A 19,184-nucleotide genomic window follows, 5' to 3' on the forward strand; every position below is an offset into this window, starting at 1 on the left:
AGTCCAATTGGGCAACAGAGACAATCCTTACCCAACAACGGCCTCACAGTCTTGAAGTGGGGAGGCAGACAACAAAACAAGTAGACAGGCATCAATTACCTCCTCTGTAAAATGGGGTTCAGACTGTGAGCCCCACGTGGGACAACCTGATTACCTTGCATCTACCCGGACGCTTAGAACAGTGCTTGGCACATAGTAAGAGCCTAACAAATTCTCACCTGTCCCGCCATCGGCCCCAGGCCCAGGTCCTACTACTGCCTGGAACGCCCTCCCTCCTCACATCTGCCAAACTAATTCTCTCCCTCTCTTCAAAGCCCTACTGAGAGTTCACCTCCTCCAGGAGGCCTTCCCAGACTGAGCCCTCCCTTTCCCTCCTCCCCTCCCCACTCCCCCTCCTCCCTCCCTCTGCTCTTCCCCCCTTCCCCTCTCCACCGCCCTTGTGTATCTTCGTATATATTATTTACTACTCCATTTATTTTATTAATGATGTGTCGATATCTATGATTCTATTTATCTTGATGCTACTGAGGCCTCTCTACTTGTTTTGTTTTCCTGTCTGTCTCCCCCTTCTAGACCGTGAGCCCGTCGTTGGGCAGGGATGGTCTCTATCTGTGGCCCAACTGGACTTCCCGAGCGCTTAGTACAGTGCTCTTCACACAGTAAGCGCTCAAGAAATACGATTGGATGAATGAATAAATACCATTATTATTATTATTAATAATAATATTATTATTAAGCAGGAGCTCTGTGCAAAGATAGGGAAAGGCCAGAAGGGGGCGTCACCTACCCGAGGAATCCGGGTCCGGAACCGCAGAAAAGCAAATTTTCCCGGATTTCTCTGCCAGGATGAAAGGAGGTCAGGCGGGCCCGGGCCCTGAGGGTCAGAAAACCCGGAGTTTGTATCCCACCTCCGCCACCTGCCTGCTGTGTGACCTTGGGTGAGTCACTTCACCTCTCAGTGACTCAGTTTCATTCATTCAATAGTATATATTGAGCGCTTACTATGTGCAGAGCACTGTACTAAGCGCTTGGAATGGACAAATCGGCAACAGATAGAGACGGTCCCTGCCCTTTGCCGGGCTTACGGTCTAATCGGGGGAGACGGGCAGACGAGAACAGTGGCAATAAACAGAGTCAAGGGGAAGAACATCTCATTAAAACAATAGTAAATAAATAGAATCAGGGTGATGTACATCTCATTAAACAAAATAAATAGGGTGATGAAGATCTATACAGTTGAGGGGACGAGTACAGTGCTGAGGGGATGGGACGGGAGAGGGGGAGGAGCAGAGGGAAAGGGGGGAGAAGAGGGTTTAGCGGCGGAGAGGTGAAGAGGGGGTAGAGGAAGCAGAAGAAAAAGGGGAGCTTCAATCTGGGAACCTGTGCAGTGGGATTCAATTCCTGTTCTCCCTCCTATTCAGAACAATAACAGTAATAATAATGGTAATAGTCAGTCAGTCGTATTTCTTGAACGCTTACCATGTGCAAAGCACTGTCCTAGAAGCAGCTTGGCAGAGTGGATAGATCACGGGCCTGGGAGTGAGGTCATGGGTTCTAATCCCGGCTCCGCCACTTGTCTGCTGTATGACCTCGGGCAAGTCACTTCACTTCTCTGGGCCTCAGTTACCTCAACCGTAAAATGGGGATTGAGACTGTGGGCCCCATGTGGGACAAGGGCCGTGTCCGGACGCGATTCGCTTGTATCCACCCCGGCGCTCAGTACGGGTGCCTGGCACGTGGTAAGGCGCTTAGCAAGAATACCTCATAATTCTAAGCACTTGGGAGAGTGCAATACAACAGTAAACAGGTACATTTCCTGCCCACAATGACCTTCATCGTGGAACTTATGTTTATTGATGTACCAGACACCAATTCCAATGCTGGGTAGAATCAAGATAATCAGGTTGGACACAGTCCCTGTCCCTCGTGGGGCTCACAGTCTTAATCCCATTTACAGATGAGGACTGGAGGCACAGCAGAAGTGAAGTGACTTGCCCCAAGATCACACAGCAGACACGTGGCGACCTGAGATAGAACCCGGTCATTCTGACTCCCAGGGCCCGGGCACTGTCCACTTCCAGCTCCACCACTTGTCTGGTGTGACCTTGGGGCAGACACCTCACTTCTCTGGGCCTCCAGTTCCCTCATCTGTAAAAGGGACTGAAGGCCCATCTCCTCCAAGAGGTCTCCCTGACTAAGGCCTCCTTTCCTCTTCTCCCACTCCTCTGCGTCGCCCTGACTCGCTTCCCTTTTCTTCATCCTCGATCCCAGCCCCACAGCCCTTATGTCCATAACTGTCATTTATTAATTTCTATTTCATGTCTGTCTCCCCATCTAGACTGTAAGCTCATTGCGGGCAGGGAATATATCTACTTATTATATTTTACTCTCCCAAGGGCTTAGGACAGTGCTCTGCACACAGTAAGAGCTCATAAATATGATGGACTGATTGATTGACTATCTGTGGCTGTGGTCCTTCCCTTCCTCTCCGGCTCCCTTTCCCGAGGTTCCCCTGGAAGTCCCCTGCCCGATGGAGGAAGAGCAGATCAGGGGCCGGGACACGGGCTGGGCATTGTGGAGTCCACCTTCAAGTGGCTTTTGCAGTTGAAAGGTTTTGCTTCTTGGGAATTTCCATGCTGGTTTCCCCTGCACAGGGAAAAATCCCAGAAACAACTTTCTCTTAAAAAGAAAGAAGTGGAAAACCAGGTTTCCTGCCCGCTGACCCGAGAAGAGCCACTTCGTGGCCTTTTTGGGGCACCTGTCAGGGGCTTGTCCTGCTCTCCTTGCATGTCCTGCTCTCCTTGCATGTCCTGCTCTCCTTGCCATCGGGTGCCCAGGGGCGCCTCAGTGCCTACCCTACCTCTCTGCCCCCAAATGGGCTACCCCTTCTGAAGGGGGCGGGAGATGGGTGGTGGGGGAGGGAAGAGCTGAGGGAAATGAGAGGAGAGGGGGGTGAGGTGGAGGAGGAAGGAGGAAGAGGGAACGAGGGAGGAAGGAAGAGGGAAGAGTGGGGAGAAAGAGGACGGAGGGCAGAGGGAGGAAGGAAGTGGGGAGGATGGGGAGGAAAAGAGAGGGGGAAGAGGGGAAAAAGAGGGGAGGAGTAGGTAAAAGAGGGGAGGATTAGGGAGGAAGGAGGGAGAAGGGGAAGAGGGGGGAAAAGGGAAGGAGTCGGGGAAAAGAGGGGAGGAGTGGGGGAGGAAAAGGGGAGGAGAGTGGAGAAGAATGCAGGGGAGGAGGAACAGGATGAGAAGGAAGAGAAGGAGGAGGAGAAGAAGAAGGCGTGTGAGGAAGAGGAGAAGATGGGGAAATAGGAGGAGAGGAGGTAAAGAAGGAGAAGGATGAGAAGGAAGAGGAGGAAGAGAAGGAGAAGATGGGGGAAAAGGAAGGGGATGAGAAGGAAGAGAAGAAGAAAGATGAGGAGAAGGTGGAGGAGGAAGAGGAGGAAGAGAAGGAGAAGGTGAGGGAAAAGGAAGGGGATGAGAAGGTGGAGGAGGAGGATGAGAAGGAAGAGGAGAAGGATGAGAAGGAAGAGAAGGAGGATGAGAAGAAAGAGGAGGAGAGGAAGGCAGGTGAGGAGGAGGAGAAGGTGGGAGAGAAGGAGGAGGAGGAGAAGAAGAGGAGGAGGAAGGATTTTGCTCTTGGATGGACGTGTCCCCTTTAAGCACCTGATATTCACTCCACCCTCAACCCCACAGCACAGCACATAGGCCTCATTTCTTTGTTTATATTAATGTCTGTCTCCCCCTCTAGATTGTAAACTCATTACTGGCAGGGAACGTTTCTGCTAATTCTATTGTACTGTACTCTCCCAAGAGCTTAGAGCAGTGCTCTGCGCATAGTAAGTACTCCAATAAATACCATTTGATTATGTGCTTAATTCACATCTTAAAAATCACATCTCCTCCGAGGGGGGCTTCCCCAACCAAGTCTCATTTCCTCTTCTCCCTCTCCCTTTTTTTTTATCACCCTTGCACTTCGATTGGCTCCCTTTATTCCCCCCTCCCTCAGCCCCACAGCACTTACTTCCATATCTATTTATTTATATTATTGTCTGCCTCCCCAGTTAGACTTTAAGCTCATTGTGGACAGGGAACCTGTCTGTCAACTCTGTTGTCCTCTCCCAAGCGCTCAGTACCGTGCTCTGCACACAGTAAGTGATCAATAAATAGCATTGATTGATTGCTAATGAGCATCTGGGAGAGGACAGTAGAGTTAGAAGATACAATCCTTGCCTTCAAGGAGATTTGCTGATTACTGTGTGCGGAGCACTGGGACTGAACAACTTACAAAAAAATTATGGTATTTGTTAAGCACTTACTGTCTGCCAGGCACTGTATTAAGCAGTGGGGTAGATAAAAGCTAAATCAGGTGGGCACAGTCTCTGTCCCACATGGGCTTCAGGTCTTTAATTCCTTCATTTTACAGATGAGGGAACTGAGGCACAGAGAAGTCAGATAATAATAATAATTATTGGTATTTGTTAAGCACCCGCTGACTCTTCCAAGCCCATCCCTGCTAACATCCCTGACCCCTCCTTGCCTCTGCCCTCACGGTTGAAAAATTTGGCATCTCTGGTCCCAGAAGGGCTGTGATAGATACTCGGTGAGTCAAGTAGTCAGTGAGCCTCAGAATACGTGTCCCAAAATGGGCTTGTCTCAGAGTCATGGATTGGAGGAGTTTTTTTCCTGGATTAAAAAAAAAATGGCATTAAGTGCTTATTATGTGCCAGGCACTGTACTTGGTGCTGGGGAAAATAACGGGCTTATCAGATTGGACACAGTCCCTGTCCCATGTGGGGCTCACAGTCTTAAACCCCATTTTCCAGATGAGGGAACTGAGGCCCAGAGAAGTGATGTGACTGTAAACCCCTTGAGGGTAGGGGTCATGTTTTGTGGCTCTACTTCTGCTCCCAAGTGCTCAGTATAGAGCTGTGATGATAATGTTCATCCAGCACCTACTATGTACTAAAGGCTGGGGAAGATACAAAGTAATTATATGGGCCATGGCAAAACCCTCCCACAGGTTACCCTGATTCATTCATTCTTTCAATAGTATTTACTGAGCACTTACTATGTGCAGAGCACTGTACTAAGCGCTTGGAATGGACAAATCGGTAACAGAGACAGTTCCTGCCCTTTGATGGACTTACAGTCTAATCAGACCTCCCTCATCTACTTGCCTTGGAACACTGGGCCATTGTGCAATTCCATCGCTGGAATACCGGGCCATTGTGCAATTCCATCCCTCCGATCCCCAAATTCCCCACTGTGGCAATTGGAAGAGCTGCTGGCAGGTGATAAACAGGCCTGAGTCACTGAGATGAGAAGAAAACGAAACTCAGTATCTTACTCGAGGCCAGAATGGCCTTCCCCTTGACCACAGCTGAAGTCCTCTTGACCACAGGGGAGAGGCGGGGGGGGAGATGCAGTGGGAGCGGGGCAGACTAACGCCTTCATGGGTTTTCTTCCAGTTTGTCTTTGAATTTCAGTGTGGCTTAGCCGCTCCCCCAAACAAGCCCCCCCTCAATCAATCAATCACTGGAATTTACCGAGTGCTTACTATGTGCAGAGCACTGTCCTAAGCGCTTATTTTATGGCATTTAAGGTCTTACTATGTGCCGGCCGCTGTACTGAGTGCTGGGATAGATTCAGTCTAATCAGGTTGGACACAGTCCCTGTCCCACATAGGGCTCACAGTCTTTATTCTTATTTCACAGTCTCATTAGACTGTGAGCCCGTTATCGGGCGGGGATTGTCTCTATCCGTTGCCAAATTGTACATTCCAAGTGATTAGTACAGTGCTCTGCACATAGTAAGCGCTCAATAAATGCTACTGAATGAATGAATTTCCCAGATAAGATAACTGAGGTCCAGAGAAGTGAAGTGACTTACCCAAGGTCACAGAGCAGACAAGTGGTGGAGCTGGGATTAGAAGCCAGGGAGTTGCTTGAGTAGGAAGGGAGGGCGGGGAAAGGAGGTGGAGAGGGGTTCAGGGGGTCATTGGTAAAGCAATTTATAAGCTATGATCTTCTTGGGGGTTCCATTTTTCTACCTCTGCCCTCCCACCTTGGATCTTGGGTTCCTGAGAATTGGCCCTTTCTGATGTTCTTCCCAATTCCAGCATAACAGCTAAAAATAACTGTGACATTTGTTTCACACACTTACTATGTGCCAGACACTACACTAAATGCTGGGGTAGGCTCAAGATAATCAATTGATTACAGTCCCTGTCCACCTGGGACTCACGGTCCAAGTAAGGAGGGAAGACAGGTATTGAATCCACTTTTGCAGATAAGGAAACTGAGGCACAGACAACTTAGGTGACTTACTCAAGGAGAAGCAGCGTGGTCAATGGTTAGACACGGACTTGGGATCAGAAGGACCTGGGTTCTAATCCTGACTCTGCCACTAGTCTGCTGTGCAACCTTGGGCAAGTCACTCTGCTTTCTGTGTCTCAGTTCCCCTCATCTGTAAAATGGGGATTATGAGTTCGAGCCCCATGTGGTACATGGACTGTGCCCAACCTAATTAGTTTGTATCTACCTCAGTGCTTAGAACAGTGCCTGGTTTACAGTAAGCGAACAAATACCTTTAAGAAAAAAAAATTCACACAGCAGGAAAGTAGCCGAGTTAGGATTCGAACTCAGGTCCTCTGACTCCCAGGCCTGCGTCCTTCAATACTCCAGTCCTCTGCACACACCAAGCGCTCAATAAATATGAGTAATTGATTGACCATGTTCATCCTGCAGAGTATCCTTCCAATCGGTCAGTGAATGGCTCCTCCCCGAGTCCTGGATGATGGATCGAGGGATCCATCGGTTTGCTGGGCTCTGCAGCTTTTGTTGTGATTCCCCGAAATCACTCAGCGTCCACTAGACATTTCTTGTCAGCCATGAGACTTACAGGAGTTGAAGTCTTGCCCGGGAGTTATGCAAGACATAAACCAGGCAGCGCTACCCCAGACTCTAGATGATTTAAAACCAAATTGGAGAGAAAAGCAGGATGAAGGAGAAAGAGAAAGAAGGCGAAACAGTGGAAAAAACCCAGGGCTTAGGAGTCGGAGGACCCGGCTTTTAATTCCGGCACTGCCGCTTGCTTGTTGTATGACACTGAGCAGGTCGCTTAACTTCCCTGAGCCTCAGCTTCCTGTTTTTGGAAAATTGGGATTCAATGCCTGTCTCCCTCCCACCCCTTTTTTTCTGTTGTTACGTTCTTACTGTGCCAGGCTCTGTACTGAGAGTCGGTGGAGATACAAGATAATCAAGTTGGACACCGTCCGTGTCTCACACGGGGCTCACGGTCTCATTTCCCTTTTTACAGGTCAGGTAACTGAGACCCAGAGAAGTGAAGTGACTTGCCCAAGGTCACACAGCAGACACGTGGCAGAGCTGAGATTAGAAATCAGGTGCTTCTGGCTCCCAGGGCCGTGCTTTATCCAAAAGGCCTCGCTGCTTCTCAGCCGAAACAGTGTCATTTAACCTGGGAGTCCCAGGTCGGGCAGAGAGTGTGTCTGATCTGATTATCATCTTGTTCATTCATTCCTTCAGTAGTATTTATTGAGCACTTACTAGGTGCAGAGCACTGTACTAAGCTCTTGCCAGCCCTTGAAACGTAGGAAGGGCTTGACAAGCCCCACAGTTATTAAGGAAAACGGGGGCCAAAGTTGACGGGAGTATTTCTTTTTATCTCCATTTTCTGCGCCATTTATCAGCGTGGCCCAGGCCCACCTCAACATGGTCGGCAGATGGAAAAGGGCAGAAGTAGGGGAGACCTAGATGAGTGAGGTTTTGGACTTGAGAAGCCTTCAGAAATCCCCCACACTAGAAGTGCCCAACAGGAACCCTGAAAGCAGCCAGCCAACACAGGTTGTGGAGACCAAGTCATTATTAATAGTAATAATAATAGTAATAATGTTTATAATGACTGTGGTAATTGTTAAACACATACCATGTGCCAGACCCAGGACTAAGCACTGGGGTGGATACAAGTTAATCGTTTTGGGCCCAATCCCTGTCCACATGGGGCTCCCAGTCTTAATCCCCATTTTCCAGAGGAGGGAACTGAGGCCCAGAGAAGTAAAGTGACTCGTCCAAGGTCACCCAGCAGACAAGTGGCGGAGTCAGGATTAGAAGCAGGTCATTCTGACTCCCAGACCCGGGCTCCATCCACTAGGCCACTCTGCATTTCACTGACTATGGCAGAGAGAGAGAGAGAGGGAGAGAGTGTTTGTGTGTGGGCCTGATGTCATGCAGTTCATTCACAAATCAAGGGTTTGTCTTGGAATGAGTCATTTCCAATTCAAGAGGAAGCTCAGGCTGCTCTCTCTCTGTCTCTGTCTGTGCGGCGGCTTCCAGCCTCCGCTCTAAATTCAGAGCTGAGCTCAGACCCGGTTTCCGGCCGCTCTCCTCTCTTCCCCTGCCGGCCCTGGATCAGCAGATCACTTTTCCCAGAATTTCTCCGTTTGCTTTCTGAGGCGGTCGGCATGTTGGGCTGACTGGCAACAGGGCATCGCATGCCCGGATTCCGGGAATCCCCGATGCCGCTCTGGCCTCTGCAGGGAGGCCCGCGTGCGAGGTCCTCCCCCTCCCCACCCTCCTGTTCAGATGGGGAAACTGAGGTTCAGAGTAGGGGGCAACGGGCCCATCTAAGGGCCCTAGCCAATGTGGGATGGAGTTGGAGCTCAACATACAGCTCTCTTTATAATAATAATAATGATAATGGTAACAGTAATAAAGAGAAAACAGTGTTTGTTAAGCACTTATTACGTGTCAGCCCTGGGACTGATATAAGATAATCAGAAAACAATTATGGTATTTGTTAAATGCTTACTGGTGTGCAAACACTGTACTAAGTACTGGGGTGTATACAAGAAAATTGGGTTGGACACAGTCCCTGTCCATGCGGGTCTCACAGTCTCAATCCCCATTTCAGATGAGGTAACTGAGGCATAGAGAAACCAAGTGACTTCCTCAAGGTCACTGCAGATGAGTGGCGGAGCCGGGGTTAGAACCATGACTTCTGACTCCAGGCCGGTGCTCTATCTACTTCGCCATGCTGCTTCCTCATCCTTCTCCTATTAATAATAATAATATCATCATCATTATTAATAATGTTGGTATTTGTTAAGCACTTACTATGTGCAGAGCACTGTTCTAAGCGCTGGGGTAGACACAGGGTCATCAGGTTGTCCAAGTGAGGCTCACAGTCTTCATAGATTGAGGTAACTGAGGCATAGAAAGTGAAGTGACTTGCCCGCAGTCACAAAGCTGACAAGTGGCAGAGCCGGGATTCGAACCATAGCCGCTGACTCCCAAGCCCGGGCTCTTTCACTGAGCCACGCTGTTCATGATAATAACAGTGATTGCTAAGCACTTAGTACATGCTAAAGGCTGGGATAGATGTAAATATCAGTTCGCACATAGTCCCTGTCCGACACGGCCTCACAGTCTAAGTGGAAGGGAGAACAGGAATGAGACTGCATTTTCCAGATGAGGAAACTGAGACACAAGACGGTTAAGTGACTCACCCAAGGTCACCCAGCTGGCAAGTGGCGAGATGGGACTTCGACCAAGGTCTCCGACTCCCCGTCTGGTACTTTTTCACTAAAAAGAGCAAGAGTGGTATTCGTTAAGCCTGATGAGCCAAACTCTGTGCTAAACAGTGGGTGGATAGAGGATCATCAGAATGGACACGGCCCCGGTCCCACAGGGCTTGCGATCTAGACTGTGAGCTTGTTGTGGCAGGGATGTCTGTTTATTGTTGTACTGGACTCTCCCAAGTGCCGAGTACAGTGAGCTGCACACAGTAAGCGCTCTGTAAATACATTGAATGAATGAATGAGAACACTGGACTCTTAATAAATTAAATATACAAGTTCTTAATAAGCACTCAATAATAATCTTAAGAGATATTAATAAATTCTGGATGTGGACATAACCACTGCAGGGCTGAGGTGGTGTGAATAAAGCGAGCCCAGAAAGTTGCCAGATTCCCTTAATATTATGATATTTATTAAGGACCTGTGGAATACACTGAACTCAAGTAGATAGGCGACGATCGATTGTACACAGCCCTGTTTTATTCATTCGGTCACTCATTCATTTATTCATTCGTATTTATTGAGCTCTTACTATGTGCAGAGCACTGTACTAAGCGCTTGAGTGAGTATAAATAGAAATAAACGGACAATTCCTACCACAATGAGCTTACGGTCTAGAGGGGTGGTGGCGAACATCGCAGAGAGCTTACAATCTAAGCAGAGGAAGTCCGATATCTTGTTCCTGTTGAGGAAACTGAGACCGACCGAGGTTAAACTTGGGGCTAGAACCTGGTCTCCCAACTCCCGGCCTTCCCAGTCTCCTATAGTTTCAACGGCATCACAAAAGCCAAGTTTTTTTTGGCAAGGGGAGGGGGGTTACGCTTTTTGACGTGCTAGTCAGGTTGACACAGTCTCTGTCCCACGTGGGGCCCACAGTCTCAATTCCCATTTGACAGATGAGGAAACTGAGACCGAAAAGCGAAATAATAATCGTAAATGTGGTATTGGTTAAACGTTGGGTAAATCAAGCAAATCCATGTGGGCTCACAGTTTTCAATCCCCATGTTCCTATGAGGGAACAGGAACACGGAGAAGTGAAGTGACTTCCCAAGGCACAACACAACAAGGGTCAGAGCTGGGATTGAAGCCATAATATATGAACTGGACTTGCCCAAGGTCACAGCGGAAGTGGATTGAAAACCACATCTTCTGCCTTTCGGGCCTAGCTCTATCTCCGAGGCCACGCCACTTCCAACTGTGCCCTCCCAAGTGCTCAGCGAGCACCGTCGATCGAAGGATCGAATGATTCGAGGAATCCTTTGAAGGATTCTTCCCTGTGACTCGGTTTCCAGGAATCGCAAGGTACCAAACTGGTCCCCGGTGGCCGGTTGGGAGAACCAAGCATTCAACAGTGATCCATGGGAGGGGGACTGAAGAATGGAAACTTAGCGAGCCGGGGGGGGGGGGAAAGGGAACTGGAAAACAGATGTTAGCAGATGAGTCTTACGGGGGGCTGGGGCGGTGGGTTTGGGTGAAGTGGACAGCTCTAGCTTGCAGCACATATCCGAGAATTGAGAATTAGGACAGCCGCTCTCTGGCTGAAAACCCGGGAGGACGGAGTAAAACCACAGGGATGAAATTTGGATTCCCGGCTCCAAACGGACCATCGTTGAGCAATGAGAGAGAGTCTGTCCGGTGATTGGCTCAACTGGAAACCATCCTCTCCTCCTCGTCTGAGATTGGCTTTCTAAGTTTCAATGGGCAGCTGGGTCGGATTTTCCTGGTAACAGTGATAATAATGATAAATAATAAGTATTAATTAAGGAACGAGTTAAGCATTACCACGTACCAAGCACTGTTCTAAGCGCTGGAGAAGATACAAGTCAATCAGGTGGGACACAGTCTCCTGTCCTACATGGGACTCACTGGCTTAGCTCAGTTTTACAGATGAGAGAACCGAGGCACAGATAAGTGAAGTGACTTGCCCAAGGTCACACAGTGGAGAAGCGGCAGAGCTGGGACGAGAACTCAGGTCCCTCTGACTCCAGGCCCGTGCTCTATCCACTGGGCCGCACTGCTTCTCCATTGATGCTGATTCCCGGCTCCACTACTTGTCCGCTGTGTGATCTTGGGCAAGTCACTTAACTTCTCTGCGCCTCAGTTACCTCATCTGTAAAATGGGGATGAGTCTGTGAGCCCCAGGTAGGACAGGGACTTTGTCCAACCCGATGAGTTTGTATCCACCCCACCACTTATTACAGTGCTTAAGTGCTTAAGAAATACCATAATAATTTTATTAATAGTGAAAATAATAATAATAACAACGGTGCTTACTATGTGCCAAGCCCTGAGGTAGATACGATAAAAATTAGATCACCTGAACCCCTGCCCAGTTAAGGTTTACGCATCCAATGGGGGAAAAAGAACAGGTATCGAATCCCCATTTTACAGATGAGGACACTGAGAACAGAGAAGTCAGGCGACTCGACCAAGGTCACGCGGCAGGCAGGCGGCAGAGCCGGGATGAGAAGCAGTGTAGCCTGATGGATAGAACACAGTCCCAGAAGTCAGAAAAACCTGGGTTCTAATTCTGGTTCCCCCACTTGCTATCTCATCTGTAAAATGGAGATTAAGACTGTGAACCCCATGTTAGACAGGGACTGGGTCCAGCCTGATTAGCTTCTATCTACCCCCAGGACTTAGTACAGTGCCTGGCGTGTGGTAAGCGCTTCATCAACCTAAAAAAATTTAAAAGGGAGCAAGGGAAATGGGGGAAACTGGAGGAGAGACAGTGACAGAGACCGGTTTTTCACAAGGGGAATGTTTTGGGAAGATCAGAGAGAGCATCCAAGCTTTTTGACCCGGAGGGCAGACACAGAGTCCAACGTCTTGACTACTTTATTGTGTTTTCTTGATCATATCTTCAGTGGGCGCAGAGCCTCAAAGTTACTGAAAACCGCAGGGCAAACAGTCCCGTACAGCTAAATCCTGGCTACTAACCACTGTTCCAGCTGGGCAGTTTCCTTTCTTGCAACTCGCTTGGAAAATAGAATTTCCCTTTTATTCAAGTAGCTTTGAGGCAGCATAGGCTGGAGGTTGGAGTCCGGGCCTGGGAGACAGAGGGCCTGGGTTCTAATCCCAGCTCCATCACTCTTCTGCTGTAAAAAGGGGATTAAGACTGTGAGCCCCAGGTGGGACAGAGACTGGGTCCAATCTGATTAGCTTTTATCTACCCCAGAAAAGTGCCAAGTGTCATTAAAAAAAATGATGCAACCTGTACCAAAAAGTGGAAACCAACTCTATCCCCGTCCCTGTCCCACAGCACTTGTGTATATATGCACATATCTATAATTCTATTTATTTATTATTAATGCCTGTTTACTTATGATGTGCATGTAGCTATAATTCTATTCACTTATACTGATGCTATTGATGCCTGTTTACTTGTTTTGATGTCTGTCTCCCCCCTTCCAGACTTTAAGCCCGGTGTGGTCAGGGATTGTCTCTCTTTATTGCTGAATTGTACTTTCCAAGGATTTAGCACAGTGCTCTGTACCCAGTAAGCGCTCAATAAATACGATTGAATGAATGAATGACTGAATCTAGCACCAGCGTGTGCCGCTTGGACATATCACTCTCCCACCCCACTGTACTAAGCGCTTGGGTCTCGCCCTCTAGACCGTAAGCTTATTGTGGGCAGGGATTGTGTCTGTTTATTGCTATTTTGTTCTCTTCCAAGCGCTTAGTACAGTGCTCTGCCTATAGTAGGTGCTCAATAATTGCGATTGAATGAACGAGTTTACCGTCTAGAGGGACGGGGGCTGTCCCACGTGGTAGATGGACTGTGTCCGACCCGATTCGCTTGCGTGTACCCCAGTGCTTAGTACAGTGTTCAGCACACAGTAAACGCTGAACAAATACCACAGTTATTATCTGCTAAGGCAACGCATGCTTAGGAATTTATCAATCAATGGTATTTATTGAGGGCTCTGGGTTCTGGTCATTCTCCTGCTGTGCAACCCAGAGCAAGCCACTTCATCTCTGTGAGCCTCAGTTTCCTCATCTGTAAAGTGGGATTAAATCCCAGCTCGCCCTCCCTCTTTGACCGCAACCCCCCCGTGGGACAGGGGCCGTGTCTGGTCTGACTGACCCGGGTTCTAATCCCGGCTTTGCCACTCGCCTATCGTGTGACTTTGGTCAAATTACTTCACTTCTCTGTGCTTCGGTTTCCTCATTTGTTAAATGGGGATTAAATACTGTTTCTCCCTCCCCGTTATACCCTGAGTCTTCTGTGAGACAGGGACTGTGACTGATATGATTATCTGGCATCTACTCCAGTGCTTAAGAATCCTCACTTTCAAGCTAGGATGAGGGGGTGGCCCCAGTGAGAAGCCACCCTGTGTGACCTTGGGCAGGTCATTTGACCTCTCCGTGCCTCGTTGGGTCGTTCATGCAAACGAGCAACTACCCTCCCGGGGCCAGAGGTGAGGAGTGGAATTATGAGATCTTCAGAGTAAAATAAAATTCTAGATAAATGATAGGCATCATTTCCTCTCTTGGCCTCTCACAATCCTCGGCGTTGGGACGGAGAGGACCCAGGGCAATAATGATAATTGTGATATTTGTCAGGGGCTTACTATGTGCCAAGCACTGGGGTAGATGAAATACAGTGAGATTAGACAGTCCCCATCCCTCAAGGAGCACGCAGTATTAGGAGAGCGCAGAATCTCCCTTTTACAGAAGAGGAAACTGAGGTTCAGAAAAGTGAAGTGACTAGCCCAAGGTCACCCGGCAGTCAAGCGCCAGAGCCAGGATTAGAACCCAGGTCCTTATGACTCCCAGCCCCATCCCCTATTCATTAGGCCACATTGCTCTGACTCTTGGGGAGCCCCAAGTAGCGCCTCTGAGCCTGAAAGGTTTTACGCTCTGGGTGGGGGGAGCAGGAGAGGAGGCTGGGGAGGAGGAGGAGGAGAAGAAAGCCAAGACGGCGAGGTGTGGGGGGGAGTTCATCATGTTTCGAACCCACTCCCCGAGTTCGAGCCGGCTCGGGGGCCGAGGTCCACCGGGGCCTCGGCCTGTCCAGGTCAAGTCACTTTCGCTTCTGCTCTTCCTTGTGGTGGGATCCCTGAGGCGGGGGTGGAATAGAAGTGTGGGAGGATATGGAAGAGGATCCTGGGGTCAGAGTTAACCCTCAAGCAGGAAACCAACGGTTTTCAAACAGGAAGAAAGTTTCCATTCTTCAGAATGGTGGGGAGTGGGGGAGGAGAGGAGAGTTGCAGAATGGAAACTTGGCAAGGAGGGTGGTGCACACGCTGGAATGCGCCTCTTTCCCAAAGAGCCAGAATCCATCTTTATCTCTGAGAGGGTCAGACGGAGAAGGCTCGGGGCTCCGGAGAGAAGAGAAAGCCTTGGGTGCCATCCAGCATTCCTGGGCTCTCAGCCCAGAGGCGAGTTTGTGGATCTCCTTCCAGGACTTTCCGGGGCTGCTCCAGTCTGGGAAACCCCTTCCCTCCCTTGGCCCTGGAAAAGACTCACGGCCCGGTGTCGTGGTCCCCAGGAGCAGGGTTTGAGGGAGCATCAAAGGGAAGCCTTTGTTTGGCGTGATTCACCTCTCACCCATCAGACATGATCGCATCCGGTCTGAAGCCAAAGAGCCGGCATCACCATCATTGTTCACGATTGCCGAGAGCGCCGGGGTCTCTGTTTCACGGAGTGGCGTGGCTTAGTGGAAAGGTGCCCGAGCCTGGGAGTCAGAGGGCCTGGATTCTCATCGCGGCTTTGCCGCTTCTCTGCTGGGTGACCTTGGGCAAGTCACTGTGTACTAAGAGCTGGGGTAGATACCAGATAATCGGGGTGGACACTGTCCCGGCGGGTCTGGATCCCCTTCTATTCTCCATCTCCACCCACTCCCTTGGAGAACTCATTTGCTCCCATGTCTTCAACGGCCACCTCTGTGCGGATGACACTCAAATCTCCATCTCCAGCCTTCATCCCTCTGCAGTCTCGCATTTCCTCCCGCCTTCGTGACATCTCCACTTGGATGTCCTCTCGTCACTTCAGACCCAAAAATGTCTAAAACAGACCTTATCTCCCCACCCAACCCCTGTCCTCCCCGTGACTTTCCCACCACAGAGATAGCACCACCATCTTCCCTGATCCCTCTCTCTCACTCAAGCCGCATATTCAATCCATCACTAAATCCTGTGGGTTCTACCTTCACATCACTAAAATCCATCTTTTCCTCTCCATCCAAACTATCCCGTCCTATCCCGTCTTAATTTCTGTACCAGCCTCCTTGCTGACCTCCCAGCCTCCTGTCCCTCCCCACTTCAGTTCCTTCTTCACTCTGCTGCCTGGATCATTTTTCTACAAAAACGTTCAGGCAGTGTTTCTTCACTCCTCAAGAAACTCCAGGGGTTGCCCATCCACCTCCGCATCAAACAGAAATTTCTCAATTCCTTAATAGAAGCAACATTTCATAGTGGATAGGCCACAGGCCTGGGAGTCAGGAGGTCGTGGGTTCTAATCCCAGCTCTGCCACTTGTCCGCTGTGTGACCTTGGGCAAGTCACTTCACTTCTCTGGGCCTCAGTTACCCCATCTGTAAAATGGGGATTAAAACTGTGAGCCCCATATGGGATATGGACAGTGTCCAACCTGATTATTTTGAATCTACACAAATGTCCAGTACATAGCTTGGCACAGAGTAAGCGTTGAACAAATGCCAAAAAAAACCCCAAAACCCCAAGAAACAAAAGGGCATCTTTCAATAATAATAGTCCCGGCTCCACCAGTGTCTGCTGTGTGACCTTGGACAAGTCGCTTCACTCCTCTGGGCCTCAGTTCCCTCATCTCTAAAATGGGGATTGAGACCATGAGCCCCATGTGGGACAGGGACTATGTCCAACATGCTTAGCTTGTATCTACCCCAGTGCTTAGCAGTGTGGCTCTGTGGAAAGAGCACGGGCTTGGGAGTCAGAGGTCATGGGTTCGAATCCCGGCCCTGCCACTTGTCAGCTGTGTGACTGTGGGCAAGTCACTTAACTTCTCTGTGCCTCAGTTACCTCATCTGTAAAGTGGGGATTAAGACTGTGAGCCTCACATGGGACATCCTGATTACCCCCTAAATCTACCCCAGTGCTTAGAACAGTGCTCTGCACATAGTAAGCGCTTAACAAATACCAACATTATTATTATTATTGCTGTATAGTGTAGCGTGGGGCACATAGCAAACATTTAACAAATACCATTTTTTTTTTTTAAAGGGAGGGAGATCCAGGCTGGGTGTTTGGAGGCAAGAAGTGGCCAAGTCTGAAATTGAGGCGAGTGAATTCTTCAGCTCCTCCTCCGCCAGGCTCGGCTGCCCCACCTGGAGCCATATGGGCAATCAAGAACATCTGGCCTTCGATCACGTCATCATCATCCCCCCGTCCGGCCTGCCTGGCAGAAGGCGACAGGCTGGCGTTTACAGGGAAAGGAGTGGAGGAATCTGAAATCGAGGGACAGCCGATTCTTCAGCTCCTTCGCCAGCCTCCGCCGCCTCACCCGGACCCATCTGGACACGGAGAACATCTGGGCTCCGATCACATCATCGGGTTTCCCCTCAGTCCTCCGCCGGCCTTTGAGAAGTTAACCGCCCTCAGATGAGTAAAGCGTCTCGGACCAGGGAATTGAAACGGGTTGGGAGCCCTAGGCCTTCTCCAGCTGTCCATGCCGGCCCTCGTGGATCCAACGGCTCTGAAGCGGCCGGCAGGAGGAAGAGGCGCTCTGGCCCTTCCGTGCTGTAGAAAGTGCGATGTTGGAGGTTTCATTTTCGGCTTTTACTTGAGGTTTTGTGGAGAGAGTTTCAACCGAAAGGAAAGATTACAAAACCGAACTGGCTCGGGACTTAAGTACTCAACCTCGAATCCCTAACCTTAGCACTGGTCTGCCCCCCCGGTCAGTTAATTTGTATATTCAGTCACTGAGTAAGCGTTTGATAATAATTATGGTATTTGTTAAGTGCTTACTATGTGCCAAGAACTGTTCTAAGCGCTGGATTCATCCTTATATGGTCCCTGGTGTAACTCAAACTCTCTACCCCTCTTCAAAGCCCTGCTGAGAGCTCACCTCCTCCAGGAGGCCTTCCCAGACTGAGCCCCCCTTTTCCTCTGCTCCTCCTCCCCTCCCCATCGCCCCGACTCCCTCCCTCTGCTCTACTCCCTTCTCCTCCCCACAGCACTTGTGTTTATTTGTATATATTACTCTATTTTATTAATGATTGTATATATCTATGATTGTATTTATCTAGTTTATCTATCATTAACCTATTTATTTTGTTAATGAAATGTACATCGTCTTGATTCTATTTATTTGCTATTGTTTTAATGAGATGTTCACCCCCTTGATTCTATTTATTGCTATTGTTCTTGTCTGTCCGTCTCCCCCAATTAGACTGTGAGCCCGTCAAAGGGCAGGGACTGTCCCTATGTGTTACCGATTTGTACATTCCAAGGGCTTAGTCCAGTGCTCTGCACATAGTAAGTGCTCAATAAATACTATTGAATGAATGAATCTATTTTGATGGTATTGATGCCTGACTGCTTATTTTGTTTTGCTGTCTGTCTCCCCTTTTTAGACTGTGAGCCCGTCATTGGGCAGGCATAGTCTCTGTCTGTTGCCGAATTGTACAGTCCAAGCACTTAGTACAGTGCTCTGCACACAGTAAGCACTCAATAAATACGATTGAATGAATGAATGTCTATCTCTCCACCTTGATTTTGAGCTCACTGAGGGCAGAGATGTGTCTGTGTATTGTTGTAATAATAATAATAATGGTATTTTTTAAGCACTTACTATGTGCCAGGCACTGTAGTAAGCATTGGGATGGATACAAGCAAACTGGGTTGGACACAGTCCCTGTCCAACATAGGGCTCACAGACTCGATCCCAATTTTACAGCTGAGGTAACTGCGGCAAAGAGAAGTGAAGTGACTTGCCTACGATCACACAGCAGACAAGTGGAGGAGTCAGGATTAGAACCCATGACCTTAATATCGTACTCTATCAGCGTACAATGTATCTACCACCTCTGTTATATCTTACTCTCCCGGGAGGTTAGTAGAGTGCTCTGTGCATTGTAAGCTCTCAATAAATACGATTGATTGATTAGATGGTTGGAGGATCAAACCCTGAATTATGGTACGGTCCAGATATGGTCTCAGCCCCGAACAGTTTTCTTCCCCTCCCTGAAAGAAGTGAGTGTAATGGGAATCCAGTCACTTGATTGACTTATTCATTCCTTCGGTCGTATTTACTAAGTGCTTAATGTGTTCAGAGCAGTATACTAAACGCTTGGGAAAGTACAATACAACAATAAACGGTGGCATTCCCGGCCCTCAACAAGCTCACACCCTCGGCCCCCCGGGACTTAGGTCCATATCGTAATTTTTCATCTGTCTTCCTGCCCGTCTAGACTGTAAACTCCTCGGGGTCAGGGTATGTGTCTACCTACTCTGCCATATTGTATTCTAAGTGCATAGTACAGTGTTCTGCACACAGTAAGGGTTCAGTAAATACGGCTGATTAAGTGTCACTGTGGGCAGGGAACGTGTCTACCAACTGTGTGTTATAGTGTGCTCTCCCAAGCACTTAGATCAGAGCTCTGCA

The sequence above is a fragment of the Ornithorhynchus anatinus genome, chromosome 17 (genome assembly GCF_004115215.2).
Source record: "Ornithorhynchus anatinus isolate Pmale09 chromosome 17, mOrnAna1.pri.v4, whole genome shotgun sequence".
Lineage (NCBI taxonomy): Eukaryota > Metazoa > Chordata > Mammalia > Monotremata > Ornithorhynchidae > Ornithorhynchus > Ornithorhynchus anatinus.